The sequence below is a fragment of the Lissotriton vulgaris genome, chromosome 8 (genome assembly GCF_964263255.1).
Source record: "Lissotriton vulgaris chromosome 8, aLisVul1.2, whole genome shotgun sequence".
Taxonomy (NCBI): Eukaryota; Metazoa; Chordata; class Amphibia; order Caudata; family Salamandridae; genus Lissotriton; species Lissotriton vulgaris.
This window is the reverse complement of record NC_141696.1, coordinates 238,007,277-238,032,277: the sequence shown is the minus strand read 5'-3', so window position 1 is coordinate 238,032,277 and position 25,001 is coordinate 238,007,277.

The window sequence follows — 25,001 nt, the reverse complement described above, 5'->3', positions numbered from 1 at the left end:
GACACAGAAACAATTTGTAAAATGGCAACCTTCCATCTTTTGCTATTTTTCCCAAACTGACTAAAAAGTACCTGTCCGAGCTAAAAAATCAAATGTATAATTCTCTTTTTAATTAATTCAATGTTTTTAAAATAATCTGTTATCTTTTATGGCTTTTCGAATTGTAAAAACCGAATAAAGATTATTATTATTATTATTATTATTATTATTATTATTACTGGGTTCTCAGAACACTCTGGCAGACGCATTATCTCGTCATTCTCCGGAAGTCCTATGCTCGCACAACAAAACATAATCGAGCCACAAAGAATTATTGGCATGTTTTAATCCTTCCTAGACAGAGTTCAATCAGAGTACAAATCCATGAATCAAGAAGAGTGGAAGAAGCTAATCGTTCAGATGACGAAACATGACACACACCGCTACCATGATAGGACATTATTCCTCCCAACACAAAAGGTACAGTTAGAGGCTCTAAAAATGTGTCATGATTCTCCCGTTGCCTGTCATTGTGGTTTCAAAACTACCCTAGAATTGTTGCTTTGTTCTTGTTGGTGGCCTTCGATAAGAAAAGATATTGAAGTCTACATGTCATCCTGTCCTGTCTGTGCCTAAGCCAAGACACTTCCCGCTAAACCCATTGGGTGGCTTCAGCCTCTGCCCGTTCCATCAGCTCCATGGCATACCATTTGCACAGATTTTATCTCTTCTCTGCCTTCTTCTGCAGGTAACCAAGTTATAATGGTGACAATAGACTCTTTTACAAAGATTGCACATTTTACAGCTAAGAAACTACCTACTGCAAAGAAACTTGGAAGTATCTCGATACAGGAGATATCACCGTGATGGTCTGCCATGGGTAATTGTATAAGACCGCAGCCCTCAGTATATATCTCGTTTTTGGAAACATTTCTGCAAATCACTTCACATTGAAGTAGCCTTGTCCTAAGGGTTTCATCCCCAGACCAATGGTCAAACCGAACGCCTAAATCAAGGGCTTGAGCAATACCTCTGCTGTTACTGCAAAGCAACCCAACGTGATTGGTCCTCCAATTTACAGTTAGCAGAATATTCCCATAACAACACTGTCCATAGTGCATCCAAGACTACCCCATTCTTTTGTTTATACGGTTTCCATCCTAGGACCTTTCCGTCAGATCTTCAAGACACCACTTCTGTTCCAGCTGCAGACTCTTTTATTCACCATCTCTGAGCTATAAGACTAAAGGTACATATCAACCTCCAAGAGGTCAAAAAGAAAATGAAAGACACCGCTGGCATCCTTCGTCATTAGTCTCCACCATACCAGGCAACAAAGCGAGACGCAAGATGGCGGTGTGAAGCGAGGGGTGAAGGACAGCGGTGAACAAGAAGTGAGGTGAAGGAGCTCCGTGTCAGAGACGCGACCGCGGCACCTCCGAGGCTGTTCAGAGGGACCGGAGCAACCCCAAGACACACCCGCAACTGAAGCGTGCGAGGCCAGCTGACTGATAGCGAGAGCCACCTAAGGGACGACAACACAAAGAAGAAGAAGCCAAACTGCAGTGTGGAAGGAAGGAGCGGAGAGTAAGTGCCCCCCTACCTTGCAAGCGGTGTGTCCTCAAAGCGAAACCCGGAGGGTCGACGCCAGGCAGCCGGAAGTGAGCGGAGGTGAGGCGCCATTACCGGAAGTCTTCCCCGATCTGAAGCGGAAGGTGAAAGGTAGGCTGCCAAGCGACCCGGAAGCGGAAGAGCCAGACAACCGGAAGTAATACCAGCCAAGAAGAGTGACGGTGAGACAGGAGAGGCGAATGCCAGAGAGCGCCAGCGGGACCCAGCGGAGCTCAAGGAAGGCGCGAAGGGCGGCGGCAAGAGCTCCGGAGGTGAGCGCTGGAGGCGGAGTGTCTAACGCGCCAGAAGCGGAGAGGTCATCAGAGCGCTGAAGGGGGGGAGCATAACAAGGACACAAATAACAAGGCAAGACAAACGGAACAAACGGATCAGCCGGAGGCTGGAGGCGGTGTGTCGAACGCGCCAGAAGCGGAGGAGTCATTACAACGCTGAAGGGGGGGCATAACAAAGGGCATAACAAGGACACAAATAACAAGGACACAAAGACAAACGGAACAAACGGATCAGCTGGAGGCAGGAGTGTCTAACACAGATCAGCCACAGCAGAAGGGTGCTCCAGAGGACGCAAGAGCGAAGGGGGAGGGTGCCAACTAGCACTGACACTAGCACTGACACCGAGCAACAAGAAAGGGGGGCTGCATAAACAGCAGACTAAGGGTGATCAGCGCAACGCAGAAACAGCGTGACAGGGGGCCCTAATATACAGTTGCAGCGAATGCGGGGCAACACCAAGAAAGGTGGGGCTGCATTAAGGGCAGACTAAGGCGGACTAAGGGTGACCCGCAGAAAACAGCGCGAAATGAAGACCCGCGACATGCCAAGCCGCAACTGAGGCGAAGCGGGAAACACAGCCCCGGAGAGGCAACGAGCAGGGCCAGAAGCCAGAAGCCAGGAGCAAGCACCCCAAGCCTGAGAGGGCCACATATCCACAAGACACACAGAAACAGAAACAGAGGAAACATACAGCGCAGCTCATAAGACCGCTGAGCAGTAGGAGGGGTGCGAGATACCCAGCCTGTCAAGACAAAAGCGCCCAGGCACCCCAGCACAACCCCCTCTAGCCAGGCGAAGCCAAGCGAAGCCAAGCGAAGCCGAAAATAGCAAAAGGGACCAGCGGACCAGTGGCCGTGCGAGCCACAACCAGGCAGCCAGCACACTGGCCGGAGCAAAAGCAAAAACGAGAACAAGACACATCAGAGAGCCAAGCAGATACAGACAAGCTGTCCAACCCAAGGCGGTAAAGGCACAAACAACGAGTACACCCAAGGTGGTGCAAGCAGGAGGAAGACTGATTAACATCCTGTCAAGGAGGGGCATCCGAACAATGGCAGGCAGCGACGGGAAGCTGGCAGGTGACCAACAGAAAAAACCGAAATTTGACAACCAAGGATCCCCAACCAAAGCAAGAGGAGAACCGGTAACGCTGGAAACGATCCTGCGGAAGGTAAACGAGGGCAATGAGGTGGGAAGAGAGACAAAACTCAAGCTGGAGAACATGCAACTGGAGATGGCGGCCATCAGAGCGGACCTGCACAAAACAAACACAAGAATAGAAGCTGCAGAAAGCCGAGTAAGCCTGGTAGAAGATGAAACGGGCAGGAACACCAAGGCGATAACAGAGCTGAGAAAAGCCACGCAGGCGGTACAAAAACAGCTAGCGGAGAAGGACGATAGGGCCAGAAGGGGCAACATAAGAATACTGGGAGTGCCAGAGGGAGCTGAAGATAAGGCAGGCTCCTGTTCCGCCATGCTGGAGGAGATGATCCCAAAACTCACAGGTATCACTTTCCAGAGAGGCTTTGAGGTACAAAAGGCCTACAGAATACCAGCAGGAAAACCAACCACAGGCAGAGGCCCAAGAGCGATAATCTGTAACCCGCTGAGACTCAATCAGACTGAGGCCATTTTTGCTTTCGCCAGGAAAAATCAGAATCTAACATGGGCTGGCAGCAAGATAGTACTGACCCAAGACTATTCGAAACCGACAGTGGAACTAAGGAAAGGCTTCCTGGCGCAAAGAGACACCCTGCGAAGAAGAGGAGCCACGTTCAGCTTTGTCAGCCCGACGAAATTCAAGGTGACAGACAAATGGAAGACGTTGTTCTTCGAATGCCCGGAGGCCCTAAAACAATATCTTCAAGGTCCAGCAGTGGAAGATATGGAAGAGAACAAAAGCCCAGGGGCAGCAAAGAGAAGCGCGTCGCCGCTAGAGGAGCAATTAGAGTAAAGAAGCGAACAGTGAGGACCGACAGGACGCACAGAGCAGCGTATATGCAGCACATAGGATTGAAGGTTAAGCCCAGATGCAGATGCAGATAGAGACTGAGAGAATGAAGGGCTAAAAGACAAAAAAGAAACCCGAACATGGAAGAACACAACTGCCAAAGATATAACCAACTCTACCTCAGGGATGATGCGGGCAGAGGAACTTTGTCGTCGCACACCCTTTTTGCAAGTAAGGGAGGGCGGGGGGTGGGAAGGCGAGAGTGGGGGAGGGGGGAGGAGGGGAAATGGGGAGGGGGAGGTTTTGTACATGGGCTTACTGACTATCTTTTCTTTCTCTGCATCTCTTGCATCTTTTATTTCTCTTTCACACCAGCACCAAGTAGGAGCACAAAGAAACAGGAACACATAAACAGGCACATGGCTAGGGGGACAAATGATCCTAAGAGAAGCCCACCAGCACAGCGAACGCACACCAGCATTAATGACACATAACGGGCAGAGCAGCATAGGGTCAGACATCAAAATAGTCTCCCTAAATGTCAAAGGGCTAAATAGCCCTGTTAAAAGAAGGAAGGTGCTTGACCACCTAAGGAAACTTAAGAGCGACATTTATGTGTTACAAGAGACCAGGCTAGAAGAGGCAGACATTTTGCGATTAAGAGCCAACTGGATAGGGGAGGTGGTGGGATCGCCGGCACAAAACAAGAAGAATGGGGTAATAACACTAATAAGCAAGAATTCGAACCTGTCTATCACTAGCTACCAAGCTGACACCCAGGGCAGAACACTAGTGACCAGCCTCAAGCGAGCAGGAGAGACCTACCACGTCGCAAACATTTACGGCCCGAACAGTGAAGACAAACAGTTTTGGGAGGGGATAGGTGCCCAGCTACACAACTTACCAATGGAAGATCTATTGATTGTTGCAGGGGATTTTAACCAAGTCCTGGATCCAGCTATAGACAAGCACCCCTGCAGACGCCACACAACCGCTAGCCCTAACATCCTCAAGAACCTGTGCTCGAAACTAGGCCTGAAGGATCCGTGGCGCCTAAGCAACCCGGATGCCAGGGAATACACATTCTACTCCAACCCCCACAACTCCTACAGTCGGATAGACTACATACTGATGTCAGGAACACACACACACCTAATAGACCACACAGAGATCGGACCCAGGACCATATCAGATCACGCACACATAAGCCTGTCACTATCAGGCAGACACAATGAAAAGCCAACACGCAGGTGGCGTTTTGATGACGGCCTCCTCCAACACACAGAAGCGAAGGCAGAGATAGACACAGCAATCCGAGAATACCTGACAATCAACGACACACCAGAGACGCCTAGAGAGGTACTATGGGATGCTCTTAAAGCAACCATACGGGGGGTAGTAATGACAATAAAAGGGAAAATGAACAAGGCGAGAAACAATAGGATCGCAGACCTAGAGAAAGAAATCAAAACACTAGAGAACAGCCACATAGCCAGCCTGGAAGACAATAACACACTCACTGAGCTAACCAAACGGAAGTATGAGCTCAACAGGATACTGAGCGAAAGAGCAGGGACCTGGATCAACAAATACAAGTCAATTAACCTCTGCACCGCCAACAAAGCGGGGAAAAACCTAGCAAGCTACCTGAAAGGGAAACAAAAACAACACACAATTGGGGCAATCAAAGACAAGCACAACAAAGCCCAGACCGCCAATAAAAACATCCTCGAGGTCTTCAGGGACTTCTATGAGGGTCTCTACACAAAAGATGACACACTAAAGGAAGATGGGGGCGAGGAACTGCTCAAAAGCATAGCTACACCCACACTAACAGACAGGGAACGAGACATTCTAGAGCTCACGGTCACAGAGGATGAGATAAAGAAGGCCACGGTCGGCCTCAAAGAGAACAAGGCTCCAGGGCCGGACGGATTCACAGCTGGGTTCTATAAACAACACCTGACAACACTCCAACCCACTCTGAAACAGGTATTTGAGGAGTGCGTCCTCAAAGGACGCATGACTCCATCAATGGCGGAGGCAAACATAATAGTCATACCAAAGGAAGGGAAAGACATGACAGAGGCGAAGAACTTCAGGCCGATCTCACTCATAAATGTAGACTGCAAGATATACGCGAAGATACTAGCCAATAGACTTAACGCCTACCTACCAAAACTCATACACAACTCCCAGGTAGGATACCTCAAAAACCGCATGTCCCATGACAACACCAGACTACTATGCCATATCATCAACCACTCGGCCCAGAGCAGCAAAGCGGCCGTCATGATAGCCCTGGACGCCGAAAAAGCGTTTGACAGAGTCTCATGGCCCTACCTGGATCACTGCATGGGGAAGTTCGGGCTAGGACCCAACTACAGAAGAATGGTGATGGCGCTTTACAACAGCCCCAAAGCGCGAGTGGTTGTGAACGGAGGCACCTCAAACACACTAAATTTAGGCAGAGGCACACGACAAGGCTGCCCTCTCTCACCCGGCCTCTTCCTACTAGCGATAGAACCGCTCCTAACAATGATACGAACTAACGAAGACATAAAGGGGGTGCCAATAGGAGGGGAAAACTTTAAACTGGCAGCGTACGCAGATGACGTGCTAATAATGACAGAGGACCCAGAGAGATCCATCAAGGCACTGACAGACACAATTGAGAGGTACGCCCAGGTCTCAGGGTACAAACTTAACAAGGATAAATCAGAATGCAAGCCCCTCAACATCCACACAACAAGGACAGTACTCGGCACATCAGGTCTAGCGTGGCAAAATAAACCTATCAAGTACCTGGGTATCCTCTTCGAGAGGAACTTGAGCACGACACTAGAACATAACGAACAGGCTATAATCCAGAAAATCAAGGCCAAGGTAGACGGCTGGTCGCCAAAGTTCACAACATGGTGGGGGAGGGTGGAGACAATTAAAATGATGATCACACCAATGCTCAATTATATGCTAGCCATGCTACCCCTCACCAACACAGAGGACTTCCACAAAAAGATAGACAAGATACTGAATGATTTCCTATGGAGAGGGAAGAGGGCCAGAATAAGTATGCAAAAACTTAGACTATCAAAAGAACAGGGGGGGCTAAACATAACAAACTTCAAGCGATTCCACGAGGCGTGTCTAGCTAGACAGGGACTGCACTGGCTAGACCCAAGACAGGACTACACCCCGGCATGGCTAACATTAGAACAAGGGTTGCTAAACGGCATGAAACCCATCACCCTCCTCACGGCCACCAAACACCCGGCAATAAAAGATAACCCGATACTCAGGAACACAAAACGAGCTCTGCTCAAGATTGACAAACTGCTAAATACGAGCATCAAAAGGGGGCCTTTCGAATCAATCTGGCACAACCCATCCCTAAAATACAGGGGTAAGGTCTTAGACATGCATGACTGGTACAGCCAAGGCATATCCACAGCCAATGACTTTAAGAAAAAGGGCGCCGACGTAACATTTGACACCCTGAAAGGAGAGTACAACCTAGAGAGCGTAGAACTATACAACTTCCTGAAGATAAAGGTCGCAATAAGGAAGGCTAACCTCAACACCCAGACACCCTCGATAATACAGCTGGCTAACAGTCTGAACACACTGGGACACCAGGTAGCACACCTTTACAAGATCCTAAGCCCCAAACACACCAGACTCAATGACAAGGTCATGAACTTCTGGGGGGAGGCAGCAGGTCAAGCACTCAGTGAGGAAGCCAGAGCAGAGCTATGGAGGTCCACCAGTCGGAAAAAAATAACGGCCACGCTGAACCAGACAAAATTCTGGCTGATACATAAGGCATACTGGACACCAGCTCGCTTAGCCACTGTAGGCATTAGAGACAGCGACGCGTGCTGGAACTGTGATGAAGAAAGGGGAGACTTAGAACACCTTTTACTAAAATGCCCAAAAATCAAGGACTTCTGGGGGAAGATCAGAACACTTATCCACGAGATCACAGGCACAGACATACAAACAGACCTCACAGGCCTAGCACTAGGGTTTACATCCCAGGCGATCACAAAAACGGAGGACAGGGACCTCATAGATCTCATGCTGACAGCCGCAGTCAAAGTCGTCCTAACTAACTGGAAGGACACATCAAAGGCGTCTCCACAGGCGTGGCTCAACTGGGTCACGTTCCTGAGGGGGGCGGACAACATAACAGCAAAATACACACCGAAGACGCACAAACAGTCGACCATGTGGGGATCATTAGATCACTACCTGTCATCATCACACAAGCCGCCATGAACATCTGGGGCCACAGGCCGAAATAGGCTAGTGCCAACAGAGCACCGAGCACATCTCCTACTCAACCTATAACCTATAACCTAGACCTCTCTCTACTGTCCCCCGGGGTGGCGCGGGGAGCAAGCCGCCTGACAACAAACGCCAAGGTATACCAATGGGCGCAATATGGACTACCAGACTATGAGACTTTTGGACTATGAGACCACGAACTGGCGAACGATCTCAAGAGTATGTAATGCCCCCCCCCCCCCCCCCTCTCTCTTCTTTTCTCTCTTTTCTTCTTTCCACTCATGTATAAGCCTCTTCCATGTATGTAAAATTATATTTTTCTATATACAATAAAGAATTTCAGAAATAAAAAAAAAAAAAAAAAAAAAAAAAAAAAAAACAAAGTTTGGCTGTCCTCAACATTTTTACCTCATCAAATCAATTATCATGTAGTAAGTTCAAGCCACCCTTTTATGGTCCTTTCAAATTCACCCAAGTTGTGAATCCTGTGTCTTTTCGACTTCAGCTACCACGTACTTTGAGAATTCATCCTGTTTTTAATACATCTCAGTTCAAGCCCTATGTTTCAGATCCTTATAAGAGGGTTTTTTCTCGTCCACCTCCTGTTCTAGTTAACGATGTTCCTGAATACGAGGTCTAGGCAATCTGTAACTCTTGGTCCTGTAGGAACTGTTTGCAATGTTATTATCCATTAAAAAAGCTATCCCCCAGTGATAACTCTTGGGAGTGTGCGGACTCAGTTCACGCTCCTGTTCTTGTCTGCTGTTTTGTTGGCTTTTTCCTGGCAAACCTGGGGTTTTGGGAGGGGAGCTACTGTTGCGCTGAAAGCCCAATCACGACAAGCGATGCTGCCTGTTTTTTTGTCACGGGCCGCAGTGTAGCCCGCGATGCTTCTCTCTCCTCCACGAGCGCTTTGCTGTGCAACACTGCGGCCTGCTATTTGCATTTTGGTGTTGCAGGTGTGTTCTGCTATACCTACTACATCTTTACTTCCTGCACGCTGCAGACTTTCGCGGCTGCCCGTTGGTTGTTAAAAGACACTTTAGGAATGCCTTAGTTCCCAGATTGGGACTGCAGCTTCCTATGATATAGCTTTGGGGGCACTTTCACTTACCTTTTTCATGGTGGCATCCTATAATAATTTAAAACCCACACAAGGGGTGCTAAAGGTCTATGGTGGCTGAGAGATGTCTATTGTGTACTCAATGGATAGAAGTATTTCTCACAATTCCCTCAAGGTGAGACACCTAGTGGATACCAGGTTGGTTGTTTTTCAAAATCCCAGATGATGAAGTTCCGCCAACGGGTGGGCTGATGGGTTCACTCTTGCTCTGCTCTCTCACACTAACAGTTTATACTTCTATCCATTGAGTACACAATAGACATCTCTCAGCCACCATAGACCTTTAGCACCCCTTGTGTGTGTTTTTCATTAGTTCAATAGGGGTAGGGTGTTTATAGGTCTTCAATCTCGCATCCCCCATAGACCCTTTCCACTTTTTGTTTGTTGTTATCCTATAATAATTGCCATCTTGTTGCATGTTTTCCCTTCTCCTCCACCACAGTCATGCTCCCAGAAGGCTTTAGGGAAAGGTTGTTCTACCTTACTAACATGGTGATCCTCCAATACTGCACTTCACCCAGTTACCTAGCCAAGATGGCAACTGCTTCCTTCCTGTTTTATCACTTTCCTGTTCCTGTTTATCACTTCCTTTTTTTGTATAAAAGGGACATAACCTTTTCTTCATTGCGTTGCAACACTCCTTGTTCCTGCTGGTGTGTCCTCGCTCCTGTTGGTGCCTTTGCTCCAGTTTCAGTGTTACCTTCCTTCTGTTGGTACTCCTTTGTTCCTTTTATGCCTCCTTCTCCAGTGTGGGTTCCTGTAGCACTACTGCTCCATTTGGGGCTTCTGGTCGCCCTGTGTTTTTCTTGCTACTTGTCTTTCCTTCGGTTCTGGAGTCTCCTCATCAACCAAGGTTTTTCTCTATGGGTTTTTTCTCTTGGGACTCTTTCTGAAAGGCACTGGCCGCTCAGGCTTCTCACTGTCGGCTGCACCATAGCTAACTGGAAAGGGTCTCCCATATCTCGGACAAACCAGGACTTACAGGAACCGAAGCAGAGAACCGTCCCAACATCTCAAGCCCGGCAAGAAAGATTCCAAACGTGACAACAAATTTCCTCAGTGAGAGAAGTAGGACTTGAAAGTACACAGAGAAGAAAGGAAGAATGAACAGACCAACAGGAAGGATTAATGGGAATGGCTTTCCAGAGGCATCCAGACGGATGCAGAATAGAGAGGAGGAGCAAGTGAAGAGACACATAGAGAGGACGAGAGAGCATCAGGCATCAGAAGCGAGAGCAACAAACCACAAATGAGCCATCCAAGCGGCATAGAGGAGATTGAGGCTGCATGCGAGGAAAGCCTGAAGACTCCTAGGACTGGAGGAAGGAATGGTGGACTCTTTCTCCTGAGACGAGTGAAGTTCATAAACCTACCACAATCCAAGAGAGCTTTGGCTTGGCTAGGCGGGTTCCAGAGTTGGAAGGGAGTCCTTAGTCAAAAAGAAATGCTAAGTGAAACAACATAGACAAGAAGTGAGACAAAAATACACAGAAAGGAGAAAAAAAAAGACAGACAGCCATAAGCACAGGAGAGGGAAGATGAACAATTTCCTGTATTAATTTTCCTTTACGTTGACATACACTCACCTGATTAAAAAAAAAGTTGTGAGAACCACCAACCCATAAGCGGAAGGAGGATCTATACATTTGAGAAAGGGAAAATCAAGGAGGTATTAGGATCTCTGTGTGGACTTTGGGATACAGAGCGGGATAAGGGGTAGTATTATGTTTGAAACTAAAGACAATAAAAATACTATTTTATTACGACATCTAGTATTGAACTATTTTAACACCTATCTTCATTTGGCCACTTCTAAATATAACTCAAAATGTGAACCTCTTTTTGTATGTTCACGTCACGGGCATTCATTGAAAGCTCGTCTGGCCATTGGGTCGAGTAATTAATAGATGGATGGTGTAAGCATTGTGAAGATGTTATAATAACAGTGCAACCCTATATAGACTGCAGTTGTAATAGTTTTCAGTAACTACCATTCATTTGTGAATTAAAACATTGTATTTACATCTTTTACTCTATTTGATCACAATGGACTAAGGGGCATATTATCAAGACAAGCGATAAAAATATCGCAGCTTTAGCGGCAGAAAACTGCTGCTAAAACGGTGCTAATGGGCTTGATAATATGCTCTATGCTATTCCAATTGAAGCTCAAGTTAGATGTCCTTCACATCTAACATGGGCTTCAATTGGAATTCCATAGGGCATATTATCAAGCCCATTATCACCGTTTTAGCTGCAGTTTTCTGCCGCTAAAGTGGCGATAATTTTATCGCCTGTCTTGATGATATGCCCCTAAGTGTAGAGAGTTCGAATTTACAATTCCTAGATTTCTTCTGGCATCCAATCAAAACATGCTGTCATTAGTAATCAGTGAATACTATGTTTGTTGATTGTTTTACTCCTGATCATGTCCCTTTTGCATCCAGATTGTATATGATCCTACCACAAAAAAAAAAAATATTGTGTTTCTGGGACATTGGTTCACAATTACATGTAATTGCCTTTCACTTGAACTCTATTAATGAAAAGCATTGTGAATATTTAGCCTCTGATCCAGCTAGGTTTTTGAAATGTCGTTAATAGGAAACATTTGGGCTCAGATTCTGAAAGGTTTAGTGTCGGGCTATTGTTACTGGTAAATGCTAACCCGACACTAAACCCGTTTTGGGATTCACTAACCAACACAAAGAAATATTTGTGCTGGTTTGTAGGGAGAAGTAACACGAAGCAGTGCAAAACGCTGCTCTGCATTACTTTGTGCTAAGGGTGTGTTACATGGGTGATAAATGGGTGTTCCCATGTGACCACCCATGCTTTTTGACGCTAAATCTGATTCACTAACATTATTGGAAAGGGTTTAGCGCCAAAAATTAGCGCTGCAGAAAAGCAGGCATTGAATGGAGAAATGTTTACATTTCACCGTGCCTTTCTGACTTTGCATGCGTGTTGCACTGGGCAGCACACATACAAAGTAGGAACTGCTTTTGCCAATGTCTTGGCATAGTATTTTGTACAGGTAGGATAACCTCAGTGCTTAATTTGAGTCGGTGCTTTCCGGTGCTAAGCACCGGCACTTAATTGGTTACCGGTGCTCATCCACGCACGGCACCTAATTGTCAACACCGTACATAGAACCGTCTACCACTTGGTGGTGCTGCTCATCTAATTTAGAGATGAGCAGTACAACGGTTGTTTGGGTATTCAATATACATTAAAATTGCTAATACCTGCTTCCCCAGCCATTCCTTTAGCTTTGGGGACCTGGAATAATCCGAACTGTTGCACTTACATGTGAGAGAGATGGTTAGTACTTGGCAGCGATGACAAGGGCGATGTGTGGTGCAAGCTGCAGTGGCCTCCTGGTCAGAGCCCTGGCCCTTTTTATTTTACAAAGTAAGAACTGGATAACATTCCTCTAAAAAACATATGCTAGACTCAGACACGCACCCTAGTGCTTTGGCGCTAAGGTGGGTGCCTAGTGCACTGCAGCTTAAATAAGCGCAGGCGCTAGGAAGAGGGGAGGAGAGAAGAGAGCCATTTCTCAGTGAATATAGTGCTCTCCAGCTCTCTCCAAGTCACGCAATACAACTCAGCCTCTTAGGAGGCTGTGCTGCGTTGCGCGACAGTTTTCAGAATTTGGGCTGGGATTTGTGTAACATGTGGAACATTTAACAACGTAATTAATTATTTGGGTCTTTTCAATCCAGTTTGACTAAAATGGAAATCAACTATGAGTGAAGCATAATAATCGCTTTTGGGGGTGAGAAGACAATTGTTAATGGGATGCAAATGCCAACTGAATAGGTTGCAAGAAAAATTAACAACAGGACTTTTACAAAACGTGATCCGTTCAGTTATGAGCTTTCAAACTTTCATGGTGCATGTCCCATGGCCCAACCCCAAGGCCCAGATTCTCAAAGGTTTAGCGTTGGGTTATTGTTACTTTTTCTTTGGAAACCCAAAACTAAACCTATTTTGGGATTTGAAAACCAACGCAAATTGGTATTTGCATTGGTTTGTATGTAAAAGAAACACAAAGCAGCGCAAAATGCTGATTTGCATTACTTTGCGTCAAGGGGGTGTTACATGGATAGTACAAGGGCATTCCCATGCAACCACCCATGCTTTTTTACTCTAAACCCTATTCACTAACATAAGTAGAAAAGGTTGGGTGCCAAAAATTTATGTTGCTGAAAAGCAGGCCTTAAACAGAGAGGGGCATATTATCAAGGGGGTTCATCTCCGCTTTTTTGGCTTTAAAAGCCAAGAAAGCGGAGATAAAATTATCTCCCTATTACCTAGCTGTCGCTAACACCAGTTAGCGACAGCTAGTAGGAGATAGCGACCATCTGGGCCCCACTTTGCATGTCAGTGATATTTATCACTAATGACATGCAAAGTGGGCGTGCCAAGATGTTAGCGACTGGAAACAGTCGCTATCATCGCTAACTCCTATTACCAACTTTTGGAGATATTCGCTCTAAGCGCGATTATCTCCAAAAGCTAACACCTGCCCCTGAGCAGTTCTTAGCCATGTTATCCAATGGTAGGTGGATAACATGGCTAAGAGCATTAGCTCGGTAATGCATGAATAGCGCTGACTTTTCAGCGATATTCATGCATTTCGGCCGATTCTTATCGCTTAGGAGATAAACCTTGATAATAGCAAGGTTCCTAAGCGATAAAAATCGCCGCAGCTCGGCGATAAAAATATTGCTGCTAAGTCAACATAGCGATAATTATTGCTAGTTGTTGGTAATATGCCCCAGAATTCTTTTAATTTATCGTTGCTTTTCCAACTTTGCATGTGTGCTGATCTGTGTAACTTGCATACAAGGCAGGAAAGAGTTTTAAACATGTATAGGCATAATATTATGTACAGGAAGGGTACCCTTCCTGGACATAACCTATACTAGACGAAGGCACGCACTCTAGGGCTATGGCGCTCAGGTGTGTGCCTAGTGCAAGGCAGCTGAGATTCACACCGGCTCTAGGAGAAGGGGAGGAGAGTGCCATTTCTCTGTGACTATGATGCTCTCCTGCTATGTCCCTGTCATCCAAAGCAGCGCAGCCCCTTGTAACGCTGCACTGCGTTGTGTGACAGGTTTCAGAATCTGTGCCCTAGTATACCAAAAGACCGGCCACCCATGAGCAGTGCTTAAAATGATGAGGTCAAACTGTGTAAATTACACTGTAATTTTGAAAAAGTGGTATGTGGTATAGGCAGGTCAAATAATCCGGGCATGCAATTTAATCTGGCCTCCTAGAGTGTTCGAGCTCCATTAAAGAATGTGTCATTGGGGTTTTCTTCCTTTCATGTTTGCATTACCCACCAATTACAAATAGATCATGGATAGTCTTTATGGGTGAGGCAGGATGGTCAAATGAAACACAGACGATCTCACAGTAGCTAGCATTAAATAGCATATCTGGATTTGGATCTGTTAAAATATCGAGTCTGTTGTTTCTTCTACTGCTTGATGATCTCAATGTTTGTAGTTTGCATTGCTTCTTGGTGAGTTTTTCCCAAGAATTCATAATGGGGGGCAGAGATAACCCCCACACCCTGTTGTCCCCTCCTATGCGTCTGGCAGCACTCACCATTGTTTTCTCCTCGTCTGTTTCCTGGTTTGGCTTATTCTGTCTCTTGTAACTCTGCGTGCCCCCATTGACCCCCCACCCAACTCTGTATCACTGCACAGGTTCCCATCTACCCACAGTTGTTGCCCCTACCGTTGTTGCTTGGCTAATTCCGTATCTTATTGAAGCTCAGATGGAAGTGCATGAAACTGATTCCTCTTCAGATACCAGCTCCATTACTGTTGCTCAAAAGGCCTAAAGGTTTAGCTGAACTGAAGGACATCTGTACAGAATTCCATGGTGCAACAAATAGCCTTTTGCCCTGTTGCTCTCGTATTTGCAGTACGCCGTATTATGGAAGTGCCCCGGGGCGCAACAGGTGTCTGCACCCGCTTTGCGCTCCCACAGGACACATTGGTATTACAGAAGGGGCAGCAGATGCGTGTGCATACCTTCCTGCAATACAGATTGCCCTGGTGCACATATAGCGACAGCACTATCATCAGAGGGTGTTCCCTCATTTGCATGGGGCATGGCCTCATGCAAATTAGGGAATTCCTTTGTTCTGCACCTACACCGTATTATAGACACTGGCGTAGACGCAAAGAAGCTGTCAGGAGGTGTACTGACAGTGTGCCACCTAAAAGGTGGTGCACTCTCAGGGCGCCCCCTGATGGTATCCCTCAGAAGGGGGTAGAAATGGGATCCTATGAAACCCCCAGACATCCTGTTGCAGGCAGTTGCAGTTCCTCACTGCAACCGCCTGCAACAGGATCTTTCTCCCCTCTTAAAAGTGCAGGTGATTGCCGACTGCATAGTCAAACATGGAGCGGCTGCGTAAAAGCTGCTCTTTTTTTCACCTGAATGAACTGCGCCCAAGGCCGCACGTGTTTACTCAATGGCCAGGGATAACTCTAGAGCTTCTTGTCAGGGCAGACTCACTAGTCCGAAAGACGGAATTCCCTCCTTGTAACACCAGGTGCCCTATTATGTATAGGGCGCATTTCCTGTTTGCACCCGGAGTACTTTAAAACTGGTGCACCAGCACAAACAGGGAAAGTGTGCACTATTACATAGAATGCGCTGCCCCAAGGGCAGCTGCATACTCGTGCTGCCCTGGGGGCAGTGCATGCCATGTGAAAAATGGAGCATCTTTGAAGCAGCCGCTCCATGTTTCACTGTGCAGGCGGCAACCTGCCTGCACCTTTAAATGGGATTAGAGATCTCCTTGCAAGCGGGTCAGTGAGTGACCGCACCCGCCTACAAGGTGGTGTCTGAGGGGTCCATAGGATTCCCTTTCCCCCATCCATAGGGCTTCTATCAGGCCTGATAGCTTTTTTGCCTCTGCACCAGTGTCGATAATATGGCGTGGGCGCAGAGGCAACATGATTCCTTCATTTGCATTGGACCCAGTCCCCATGCTAATGAGAGAACGCCTTCTTGAGAAAGCGCTGGTGCTGCATGTGTGCCAGTGCTATTGGTATTACAGATTAGGCCACACAAGCATCTAGGGCCCCTTCTGCAATACCAAAGTGCCCCAGGGACATGTAAATCAGGCACAAATTGGGCACCTCTGGGGCACTTTTTAGTAATACAGCTGCGGATCGGCAGAAGTGTGATTCTAAGTATTTGCAGTCGTGGCCGGCATGACTCGCGTGTAGGGGAGTTGGTGAGGTCGGAGCGCGTGGGGGGAGTGGGGGTGGGAGGAGGCAGGAGTAGGCGGGAGGTTTAATTAGAATTTAAAAATCTTACCTTTGCCTCCTCAGATCCTGACCGGGTTCTGCGATTTCCCACTGCTCTCCTAAACAGGAAGCAGCCACAGGCAGCCTCCCTCCCCTTCCCTAAGCCAACCACAATGCTGCAATGGCTGCGTTATGATTTGTGGGAACGGCGCCCAGCTGGGTGCCTATGGGGAGGCCATTTTCTCTCTGTAGGCTGCATGCAACCTACATAGAGAAAAGGCAGAGTGCACATGACTGGTTTTGTCAGCCCTAGAGGGCCGACCAAACAGTCAAGGCCCACAGCATTGGGCAAGCCACTCCTCCCCGACCCGCCCACCCGCCCGCCCCCAACCAGGCATACCCTTCTGCTTTCTCGCAGTGCGAGAAGCAGAAACATAAAATAGCATTTAAAATACCATTTTATGTTTCTGTTTCTCGTACTGCGAGAAAACAGTAGGCAGACGCTCCTCTGTCCTAATCGAGGAGCCACCCTGTTTTTGTCTTTGGCTCATATGCATATGGGTGAGTCTCAGCCGAGCCCCCTATCTTGCAGAGTTCAGTAGAAGGTAAAGAGAGCACTTTCTGTGAAGAGGACAACTTCAGAATTCCAATACTGCTTTCACACCCTATTTGGTAGTAATGTTCATTAATTCCGATATTTTAGGGATATTTCGAATCATCTGCTACATGGAATTCTTGCAGTTTAGTGCACATTCTTACTGTTCAGATGATTGTCAGTTTCCGAAAAAAATGATACTTTGGCATTTGGAAAACCTAGAGGAATGTGAATGTTGAATACTTTTTTCTCTAAGTGTGCAAAGTGTTGATTGTCTATAGTTAGTGCATCCTCTTTCTGTGGCGACTTCGAAGGGGGATACAATTAAGGTGATGCTTCAGCCCTTTCCGATAGCTTCATTACAAAGTCTGCCTCGTCACAGTTATTAGATTCCCTCACCACAAAGGTCATAGGGTGGAGTTTCAATTTCAAGAAGTAAATGTTTGGTATTGTAGGTAGGAGTTTGAAGTGAGTCCGGTGAGGGTGCGGGACTCTTATGCTGAACAGGATGAGTGTGATAACTAATAATCTCAAATCAGAGATTTAGGCAAGAGCATTGTTTTCTTAGGAAGAGTTGAGAGACATACCAGTCTGCAAGGACAGGATTAACCTCATAGATTTATGATGGGGCCAAAGAGGGCATTGAGTGGGCATAATGGATATTACTGGTAATTATCAAAGCATTGATGAATGCATTTGTCACAACTGCTTGCCCAGCCCCGAAAGGAAGTCACAGGGAGGCCAGTAGGTTTGTAGAAAGGCGTCTTTCTTCTTTCCTATGTTGCTGCCTGGGCATGCACGTCCTCCCTGCCTCATGTCCCCGCTGTAGTGTGTGCTGACCAGTTCCTGCCCCTGCTGTGCTGACCAGAAGTGGTGTCCTGTGTCTAGACCTCTGTGCAGGGTCCTAGTGCCCACTGTACACCCAGTCATTGTAACATCATTCAAAGAATGGGAAATTATCAAAAATAACAATTCAGACATTTGTTTCTAACTTGTAACAAGCAGTTATCTATATAATATATGTAAGCAAAAATTGCTTGAATAGAGAAATAATGTTAGTACTAAATATGAGGCACTTCTTATTCCTGAGAGCCCATTCGCCATTGGTCCGCAACAATAATACAGCACGTAGGCAAAGGCGGTCCCTCTTTTGCTACCACCATGTTTCCATAAACATTAGGGAAAACCCCTTGGGGATTGTGCAGGCGCTATTTGTGTGTCTGCATGATTGGTATTACAGAATGGGCCATGCTCTTTCATTTATATGTAAGCGCTGAGGGGCCCAAAAATGGTGCAAATGCTTACTACCCTCAGGACAGTTCTGTAATACGCCCATAATGGCCGGATTGAAGAAAGAGGAGTGATTTTTGTGTCACATTACTTTTTATTAGTCAAACTCTCAAAACAACAGAAGTAGTCACTTTTTACCAATGGTAATGACAAATACTGTTAATGAGCATGCAAAGATCAGAGGGCATATTATCAAGAACAGGAGATAAAATTATCACCGCTTTATCGGCAGAAAACTGCAAATAAAGCGGCGATAATAAGCTTGATAATATGCTCTATGGATTTCCAATCGAAGCCCATGTTAGATGTGAAGACATCTAACATGGGCTTCGATTGGAATTCCATAGAGCATATTATCAAGCCCATTATCGACGCTTTACCTGTAGGTTTCTGCCGATAAAGCAGCAATAATTTTGTCTCCTGTTCTTGATAATATGCCCCGAGATCTTAATACTCTGCAAAACTTGCGATTTTTTAAAACTATATCTGCTTTTAGAACTTCCAGAAGAATTTCACAACGCACACTTATTTCACTAATCCGAAAATTTTGCAAACAATCTAGACATTGCTGTTTTCACCTGCTCTTCAGCTTATTGGACTAATGATTGTTACTGATGATCTTGATATAGGCTGTAATCAGAGACCACATATCTCACTGATGGTCCTAACACTGGAGTGCCACTTCCAGCAGTGAACTAAAGGTTGGAGAATGCTGCAAACTAAATATTGTAAATTGAGTGAAAATTAATTCAACATGGACACAGAATTAGTGAGAATGAATTGCTACAGTCAACAGATTAAAGGCTACCTGCACCTACGCTATGTGTGCCTACCCTCCAGTAATGAAAATGGCACTTGTGCAAGCGAGGGGTCTCTCCCACATTACACAGCCTTGGAACCATTAGTGAAAAATGTATAGCTTAGAGTTCTTCTTTTATCTATAACCAGATAATGTCTTAACGAAGGCAGCAGCCCCACAAACTCTGCCACCATATGTGCAACATTATTCCAATAGACCTTGCTCCATTTTAACTCTCCCTGTTGTTCAACATATTCTTAATACACATACGTTTTTCATATAAATACCAGGTGGACTTAAAACGCTTATCTGAATATTCTCATCAGTGTTCTTTTTATGGGTTTTCATCATTAAGGGCAATTTATTCATGAAATCATCATGGTTAATTTTCCAGGTATTTAAAGTACTAAATAACATAGTAAGAGACTTGTGTACTTCTAAGAAACTCTCTGTCTCATGAAGGTCCCCGTTCTCATGTAAAGGCTACAATCTGGATCTATTTATAGAGTCGCCAAACATGCTAAATAGCAGCCTATACTATATGAATTATGTGCTTTGTAATTTGGTAGAAATACTTATTGAAGGAATTGTAATTGCGCTTCGCATATAATCAAGACTTCTTAAAATGTCCAAATGTAAAACACATGTGCGGCAACAACATGTTGTACACTGTTCCTCTGAGACTGGTGATATTTTAACATAATGATCTTGGAAGGAGCTTTGTGAAGAGATAGGAACAATTTGACTTTGGAAAAATGGTAATCGTCTCACAATGACCATATACTTAACATAAAGTAGGAGTTCTTTTTTTCATTATAAATTACAATCACTTTAATTATTTTAAAAATTTAAAAGCCATTGTATTTGTATTATCAATACATCTAAGTCACGTAAATACAAACCATGTTGCATTACAAATGCTATAGGTGTCACAAAGCAGACATGAAGTTCCTGATTAAAGGGGGGGGGCACGAAAGGTGAGGTAGGTAATGGTACCTGGAAAAGACCGATTCCACTGGGTGTGGTATTTACCAGGTGTGGTAAACACTACATATTCCAAATGTTTCTCTAGAAAAAAGGAATTGCATGTGAAATCAGTTTTTTGTACCAGGATTCAACTACATCAAAATGTACTGCATCATTTTCTCCAAGTAAATTTCACAGCGTTTGGCATGAATAAAAACACATTAATCAAAGTCATGACTCATGTAAAGAAGACTAACACTTGGTGCACTTGCTCGAGTAAACAATAAAGTGCATGACACCATGGCAATCGTTGTTGAGCATTGCCCACCCCATACGTACATTCAACACAGACATAGGGAATATTCTAAGTCAAATAGGGGCGCTCTCGCAGACCACCTCAAATGTCCAGTCTGTGAAATACACACACTACTTTGTAAATTATTTCACACCCTGTACTACAGGGAAATACACTGTGAGCAAAGGGAATGTGAAGGCAACAATGTGAAATTGCACACAACTTGCTCATAGGCAGCCTAAGTACACACAACACAGCCACCAGTTACGGCAATCACTACACTCTCTTCACTGCACTTGCAGTTGGCAGTTGGTTATGTGTGTTTGGGCTTATTTATTGACACACACATGAAGTTGACAACACCAAAGAAAAAACAGAACATAGCCCACAGCGTGCATTCAAAGTCCTCAAAAACAATGGCAGCACACACCACCATCTGAACCTAAGGCGAAGAAACGATATCAGCTGCTCCTCTATTAGGGTGTAGAGCACCCCCCAACTGCCACCACCCACAAATAAAACGATATTAAAACAGGTTTCTAACCCGTTTTATTGTTTTATTTTATCCCCCCTGAACCCGCCCCCAGGACTCTGAGGAGTCTTGGGGGTGAGTCCAGGGGGATGACACTGTGGTGGTGGAGTGAACACTCCCTTGTCACTTCGCTGCACATTAGGTAGTTGGCCGGCCATTTCAAGCCAGCCAAACATCTCATGCGCAGTGATGCTTTCTCCAGCCCCAGCATTGTTACTGGAGCTGGAGAAAGCAGGCACAGGCTCCCAGTCTGCCTGGGAGTGCAAATTCATAGCGCTCAGGCCAATCATGACCAGGGACTGCCGGCACAGCGCGACGGTATGGGGGGCAGACCCGCTGCGGGGCTGCGGGCTGCATTAAAAAAAAAATAATAGCACCTGACGCCGCTGCCGGGTCCGCGTCTTCTCTCCTGCTCTCCTGTGTCCGACTCCAGGTCATAACAGGAAGCAGGCGCCCAGGCTCACCCCTAAGCCAATTATAACGCTGCAATGCAGCATTGTGCTTGGTCTGAGCGCTGTAACACAGCGCTCACAGCGCTCACAGCGCTCAGCCAGGGGATGGAGCGGTGGGTAATGCAGGCTGTAATGCAGCCTGCATGGGGAACAGATGAGTGCATGCGACTGTTTTGGGTGCTGTGAGAGGGCTGTCCAAACAGTCATTGCACACAGAAGTGTTCTACCAGTCCTCCCCTGCAGCTCTGCCCTGCCCCCTGATGCACTGTTGCAGCAGGAGGACAAAATACAATGATAATAACATTCCGTTATTATCATTTAATTTTTTCCTTCCTTTTGCTGCTTCCTTGCAGTGGGGGGATATTTAGTGGAGAAGCCGCCATTGATCATAACGCTGCCTTCCTGCAGCGTCATGATTTGCCGCAGTGCAGTCTGGGAGCCTGTCCCAAATACTTCCTGGTAATCTTCATCACCCCAATTCGTAGTCCTCCTCGTCCCATTCCACATACTTCCCTCCCTCTCTTGGTGCTACTCCAATAAGTTGGGCTTTGGTATATATAGGAGGAAGAGTGGGCAAAGGTACACTTTATGGTGTAATTATAAATACAGTAAAACTACACAAGCAACTTCGATCAGTGATCCGGGGGCGTTGTGAACTCTATGCCGGAGACGGGGTCGCCGCACCAGGGAAGGACTAGCAGAAGAAAGAGTAGATGAGGGAGTTATTTATGGTTCACACTGTTTATTTAGTTTAGTGTTGATTCCACGGCGTGTGCGCTGTGAGAGGAGCCTGTCCCTGAGCTCAGGTCGGGACTTCATGCTAGGAAAGACTGTCCAGAAGATTTTGAAATCATAATAATCTAATGCCGATGGCAAGCAGACTAGTTGGTCCCCACTCGGTTTTGTTGTTTGAGACAGGCTTAACAAACCTGGTTACAGTCCGCCACATTGTTTTTTTTTACCTAGTTTAAAATGACTAATGACCTTGATTTAACCTTGATCGAATTACAAAGGAAAGTGGACACTTTGGGCATCTAATGTTGATTGTAAATTATCGTTGAAAAGTTAAAGCTCATGGTGCTTGGAAAAATAAAAAGTAAGTATGCGTGGTGGTTGACTGGGCTAAAATTGGAGGAGATTACACTACCAGTACTTAGGGTTATCATTTAGGCATATTTTAGAGTGAAACACACAATTGGAAAACATGATGAATGAAAGCACAAGCTATTTTAGGTACCGTGAGAAAGTTTTTATTTTTATGACATTTTATTGATTTTATTCGATATTGATACACCAGACTTTTGCACAACAGCAGATGCCCGGCTGCCTGAGCTTTGCGATATGGCATTGTGAAGTAATGGGAGTAAGTATAAGACAAGCTACCCTCAGTTCCAACCAACACTTAACATTGTAGTCATCAACTTTAGTCTCCCTTCCCTTGTGACCCCAGTTCAGGCCTTGTCTGCATTTTTCCCAATTTCATCACCCAGGGAGTGACTTGGCTTTGTCAGCCTTTGAAGGGCGATGCCCCAGTACTGACACCATGCAGCCCATATTTTGTAATGTTTGAGCAGGCAGACCTTTGCTTTATATATAGGATTTTCCAAGCTCATACAACGATCCAGCCCAGTTTTCCCCTGTTCCAAGGACTGAGGGCTGCTGTCTTTCCATGCCCTGGCAATGTCCCTCTTTGCTATCACCAGTACCAACCACAACGCGGTGCAGTATGAGTTGGTGTCCATCTCCTTTGTAACATGGAGGAGAGCAAGCTTGGGATCTCGGGCAACATCCAACCTCGCACCCATTCCAGGCAGAACAACCCCCTTCCCAGAAATGGGTCAGCCTCTCACATGTCCAGATTGGATAGAGAAAATTGCGCCATTCTGATGTGCAAAGTAGGCTAGTCGGTGAGGTGACCGAACTCATTTCCCATAGTCTTTCCTGAGTGTAATTGACCCTGTGTAGGTATTTCCACTGTATAAGGTGGGTCTGCGAGGCAATCAATGTATCACGGGGAGGAGGTTTCTGGGTGGCAAGAGCTATGCTATGTGCTGTTTGCATTGGTCACAAGAGGGGTGTTGACGACTAATGATCAATACTCCTGTGACATTTTGTGCTTAGTCAGTTCGCTTTGCAGTATTTTGGCCTCCAGTGGGCCCTTTGATGTATTGGGTGAGTGTGTGCCGTAGCCGCAGGTACCAGAAAAATTGTGAGTGGTTTAGGTCATATTCTGCTTCCACTCTAGGAAGAGTTTTATTGCCAGGCCTGACAGGACATCTTCCAGCTGGGAGATGCCTATTACATCCCCAGGGTATAAAGCCCTCTTAGGCCGTAACATCCAATAGGCTGGTACAGCGCCACAGTGGGTTTTCTTTCGTCAGGCGTCGCACCCACCTGAGCAACCTCTGGGCCTCGCTCCAAATCTGAAGAGTCACTTTTGTTGCCATCGGGAGGTTTCCAGGAGAGGTCCCTCCATATAACAGATGCAAAAGAGGAGTCTCTTACATCGTCATTTCTTATTGCAAAGGGGGGGTCAGCAGTGGTGTTAATCCACTATTCATTTATGACAATGAAATGCCCTGTAATACAAGAGTATGTCCAGAGTTGCAATACCTTCATCATAAGTAGATGTATAGGACTTGGAGAGGGCTTTCCAAGGAGTTTTGTGTGGTCCCACAGCAAAGAGTCTAATTTTTTTAAAAAACAGAGTGGAGCAGGGGGGTAATTCTGCAGCCAGGGTAGCAGACGAGGTAGGACAACCATTTTGTATATAGCAGAGTGCCTTTAAATGGACAGAGGCAGTGTTGTCCAGAACTCAAGGTCATGGGACACCCACTTCAGATGACACTGTCATGTACACTCCCAGATCCTGGAAGACCTTCCGAGGGCCTGTATACCATCAGCCCAACCTAGTGCCAATGGAGGGTACCCCAAGGGGAACACTGAGGATTTGGATGTGTTGATGGTAAGCCTGGAAAAAACCCTGAAAACTCAGAGAATCTGGAAGACTAGAGGCCCGGACTCTGGGGGTTCGTCCAGGGAGATTAGGACTTAGTTGGCATATACCTATACGCAATCCTAATGGAGACCTCAGGTGTCCATTTTAGACTCTTGGCCAGGGTGTCTAGCCTCAGCCATCCCACCAGGAGTTCAATAGTGGCAGAAAATAGTAAGAGTAATAATTGGTCTCCCCACTTTGTCCCACTGAATAGTGAGAATTAAGCGGAGAGTAATCCTCTCACACTCTCTCTTGCATGTAGATCAGTATACAAAAGTCTTGTTCAATTAATAAATTGAGGGTTGCAAATCAGTTTGTGCAAAAGGCAAATATGAGAGCCCCACTGGACAGAGTGCAATGCCTTGTGAAAGTCCACCAGAAAAAGTGATTGGGGACCTGGTAAACTATCTGCTAACATCATCTCTGTGTGTAGTAGTCTCATGTTGTGCAGTGTGGCCCTCTAAGGCATAAACAATCAACCTCTGGTGGAAAATTCCACTAGTTTACCAAGCACACTCCTATATGTTTAAAGTATAACCAATGTGA